The sequence below is a fragment of the Benincasa hispida genome, chromosome 3, assembly GCF_027475165.1.
Source record: "Benincasa hispida cultivar pf3 chromosome 3, pf3_genome.v1.1, whole genome shotgun sequence".
Classification (NCBI taxonomy): Eukaryota; Viridiplantae; Streptophyta; class Magnoliopsida; order Cucurbitales; family Cucurbitaceae; genus Benincasa; species Benincasa hispida.
In genome coordinates, this window is record NC_143480.1 from 52,025,140 (window position 1) to 52,030,107 (window position 4,968).

At 32.1% G+C, this 4,968-nt stretch overlaps 1 pseudogene across 1 annotated transcript; it reads right to left on the minus strand.

Annotated features, from left to right (window-relative positions):
- Nucleotides 1–3,198: 3,198 nt before the first annotated feature.
- On the minus strand, nucleotides 3,199–4,481 carry LOC120073595 (PRA1 family protein B2 pseudogene; annotated as a pseudogene). Its single transcript, XR_016528609.1, has one exon. The product of XR_016528609.1 is annotated as a PRA1 family protein B2 pseudogene (transcript).
- Between the last annotated feature and the right edge of the window lie 487 nt (nucleotides 4,482–4,968).

Below are 4,968 nucleotides of genomic sequence, written 5' to 3' on the forward strand. Positions count from 1 at the left end.
CGATTTGGAAAAGTATTTTTTATTTGTAAGTATTGTATGTGTAGTTGCACTTTTTGCTAGACATAGATCTTCTTTGCTCGTTTCTTAAACACCCAACATGTGAAAATGATCTATATTTCTTCATTAAAAGAAAATAATTATAATAAGAAAAACAACACTCAAAATATATAAGAGTTACTAAAAAAAATGAAGATAGATAAAAGAAAACAATAACATTAAGTCTAGATATTCTCAAAATCAAAAGAAACACTTGATGTTTCATCAACTGCACCAATCTTCTCTTTAAGAGATTCAAAAAAGTCCACCACATCCAAATTTTTCCTATGGGATGGGTCAAATATGTTATTATCCTGGTATGCAAAATTTGCTTCCACATTTTTCTCTTTTTCCTTCAGGGAGGCTTGATAAAGGTCAACTAAGTGTTTTGATGTACGACAGATACGTGACCGATGCCCAGTTATTCTGTATCAGAACCATTTATTTTCAACACTTTTTGAACTCTTATCTTGTGGAGCTTTTCCTTTGTGAACATCATTTTGTATGGTTCTTTTGAAATTTGAATGATTAAAACGACCACCATGAAAATAATAATTATTTCTTCCTCTGCCACGGTCGCGACCTTGACCGCAACCATGACCTCGACCACGATTATTATTAATATTCACAGCATTCACTTCAGGAAATGGTGTCATTCCAGTTGGTCGAGATTCATGATTTTTCATCAATAATTCGTTGTTTTGTTCGACCACGAGAAAACATGAAATTAATTCAGAATACTGTTTAAAATCTTTCTCTCGATATTACTGCTATAGGAGCATATTCGAGACATGAAATGTAGAAAATGCATTCTTTAACATATCGACATCAGTAATTTTCTCTCCACATAATAACAATTTCGAACTGATTTTAAATAATGTGAAATTGTAATCACTTACTGATTTGAAATCTTGTAGCCTTAAGTGCATCCACTCATAACAAGCTTTAAGAAGAATAATTGTTTTTTGATGATCATACCTCTCTTTCAAAATTTCCACAAGATACGGAGATCTTTTATTGTAAGATACTCAATTTTCAATCCCTCGTAGAGATGATGACGAAGGAAAAGCATAGCTTTTGCTTTATCCTGACTAGATATCGTATTTCCTTCTTTAATAGTCTCCCCAAGATTCATAGCATCTAGGTGGATTCAGCATCAAGTACCCATGACAAATAATTATTGTCGTTAATATCAATTACAGCAAATTCTAATTTCGTGAGATTTGTCATGGCAGCACTATCATAAAATATTGTACTTATGTTAGAAATTTAATAGATATCGAATATGAAAAAAAACATTAAATTTATTAATTATAACGAAGAGGAAAAAACCGACATACCTTTAGGACCTATCTTTAGTGGGAAAAATGACAGGAGTTCATGCTGATAACGTGTTGCGAATTTGAGGAGCACAACGGGTACACGGATATAGAGAAAATATAATATAATAATATATTTATATAATAATATTAAATATATAAAATAAAATATAAAATAAAATAACTAAAAACATAAAATACGGAAATTATAAAATTGGATAATATGAAAATTAGTGAAATTTTGAAGTGGAATTCTCACTAATGTATATGTGATTTTAAGATCTACAAATGTCACTATTTATAGGTATAGTGGCAAGTAGAATGTTGACGTACATAAACATTGAACACCAAACATGAATAATACAAGGCACATGGACAACATAAAGAAAGACACATGACTTTTGAGACACTAAGCAATGAGCATCTATTTATTATAATACTCATAATAGGTGTGACGATTGCTAGGATGCTTAGCTTTGGAAAGGATATAGACATTTAAAAAAAAAAAAAAATTATCTATCCTTCTAATAAAAATATTGTGAGAGAGATAATAGATGAAAACTAGCTGAGGATGAATTATTTGATTTAATTTGTGTTTGTTTTTGCCATTATTAGGATCAAATTAAGTTATATAGTTGGTCTAATTGAATCTAATTGCTATAATTTTGTTTATTTTCTTAATTGTAACTTATGATTCTAATGCTATGGAGTTTCTAATCACATTTTTTTTTTTAATTTTGTAATTCAACCACCTTCCCATTAGGCCACAATGACATGAGTTGAGAGCAACTTTTGCACAATGAAATTAGATTAAAAATACATTTCAATAATAAAAAAAAAAGGGTCAAACTTAGGTTCATTCATTTGATCCTGTGGAATCCAATTTTTGTTTTAGAAACAAGAATGAGTGACAAGTATAAAATATTATTGAAATTTTAAAGACCCGATTAAAAAATTATATATCCATGGTAATTTGTTCATTAAAATGATAAGAAAATTGACATGGGATTGTATATAAATTGAAATGATCCTCTTTATCAAATCATAATGAAAATTAGTGTAATTGTAATAAAATTCTATTAATGGATCAATTGTAATGAATTTAAATCACAAATGTAATTGGATTATTTTGATCGCTTAGAGTTATAAATTTTGTCATATTTACTATTATCAGTTTGTGTCTTTTTTACAGATTTAGAAGTGGGACCCCAGTGTCGAATGCAAACATAAGTAAACAATACTAAAGATAACCAAATGTGGTCAACTTTTCACATTACCATTGATTTATTACCTTTTTACTGAGCAAACGTGACCTTATTCTAAATTGGTATAGTAATTTATTTGTTAAATGACACTATTGATATCTTTTGAGTTAAAATAAATTATGACAAATCAAAATGAACATAACATAACCTCGAATTTGGATTCAAACATTTAATCTTTTGATTTAAAAATAATATATGCTATGGTTGCATCTGATTATACTATTTCATTCTTACACCAACCATTTTTTTTTAATTTCATATAATCAATTCAAACATCTAGTCTTTTATCCCATGCTTTGTGTTTTCTTAAAAGAATAAAAATAAAAATATTAGTGCTATTTTCAAAATGTTTATTTAATTTTTACTATAATTTGGCATGTGCACTTTTTACTGATATGGATTTTAGTCTTTATATATACATTTAAAAAGATAAGGGTTTGGCCAAAGAAAGTTTAGCTCGATGATCAATATATACTAATGTTCGTAGTTTAACTCCTCCACTCCAATTTGTACTTAAAAAAAAGTCAATGATTTTTGTCCTTCAAACTATAAAAACCAATGCTAAAATAAGATTTAAATTTAAAACTATCAACATCAATGATAGATAATACATTTACTTTTCTGGAATATATTTGTTGTACAACTTGCACCACAAATTTACAATATTAAAAAAGAACATATTTACAAAAAAAAAATTACAAAAAATAAAAATCAAGGATCAAACCTAACTTCTTTTAGGTTCAAGGATCAAACCTAAATTGATACAAACTTTTTAACATAAGCATAATTCTCCAGCCTTAAATATTAAAATAAATTCCACACTCAAATTTGAATGGTAAAAAAAAAAAAAAAAAAAAAAAAATCAATATCCTCCCACCATTTCAAAATTTCAATTGAACAAGAAAATATTCAAACAAACAAATAATAAAAATGAACAAATCAATCAGCACACATATGTATTGCATTTATATAATGGACCACATTATTTATTTTCTGGGAGGACCGGCGGCAGAGGCAGAGGAGGAGGGGACGCCGGCGAAGAAACCAAGAAAGCCAGTCGAGTTAACTTCCTGCTCGTCAAGGAACAGATCATCGGGACATCGGAGAGCGCCGTGAGCGCAGACGACGGCGACGCCGCCGGTGAGGGCAGAAACAAGAACAGATCCGACGCTGGTGAGAAATACAACACAGGCAGTGAAAATAACGAGGCCAATCAAGATCTCGCTGTCTCTGAAGAGGCGACCGAAGAGAACGAGCGGCTGATCGGAGGGGCGGAAGAGATAGAGGAAGATCCAAGAGGAAAGAAGGGCGATTAAGAGGAAGAGAGATGATGGATTGGAGAAAAGTGAAATCGCAAGAATTAGGGCTATGATCGCGAAATAATTGACGCGGAAATAGGAGTAGTTTTTGCGGATCCGGAGAGTGGCTTCGGAGAGGGATTCAGGCTTGGAGAAGGCGGAGCGATCTAGGAGCTCAGGCCAAGGGCGGCGGCGGGAGAGGGCGTGGCGGAGGGAGAGGAGGAGGTGGCTAGTGAAGGAGGAAAGGGGGATTTGGGGTTGGGATTGGGATTGGGATTGGGGATTGGAAATGGGGAGGATGGCCGGAGAAGAGGACTGCATTGTGGTGGCAGGGGAAAATGGGAAGGGAAGAAGGAATTTGGGGGTTTATAAATGGCCGGAAAGTATGGAGCCCAAGGGAGGGGTGGCCGGAAAATGAGGGAAGGAGGCGCCGGTGGAAGTTACGGGAAAATCGGTTTCGGCTTTTCTTTCTTTCTTTTTCTTATTTGCTAAATTCGTGGGAATAGTGGAATCCAAACCAAAACCTCTCTTTTTTTTAAAACCAGGGAAATTTACAAATGTAACCGTATAAATTTTTTATTTTGAAAATTAGTCCATTTTTAAAAATATTGGTTTTTGGACCATTCACGTAGGAAAAGCAACAAACACCCACAATTGTGGTCTAATCTTTAAATACTAAGAGGGTGTTTGGGACAAGGAGTTGGTTACTATACTCCTAGGGTATTATAGTTGGGTTATAATAGTATAATTTGAGGTGTAGATTATTTTAGTTTAGGTTATAATAGTATCTGTTTGGAATGTAAATTATTTTAGTTTGAGAAGGAAATGGTAAACACTATAGCAAATAATAAAAAAATGATGAATGTAAAATAGTAAAAACTGTAGTAAATGAGAGTTTTGAATCGTGTTGACGGTAGCTAATTGGGGAATACAAAATAGTATTTATTGTAGCTAGATGTGGTTATTATAATATTAGAATAATCTTAGCCCCAAACACAACCTAAGAGGGAATTTCGAGCAAGGAGTTAGTTATTATAGTTCTAGGTTATA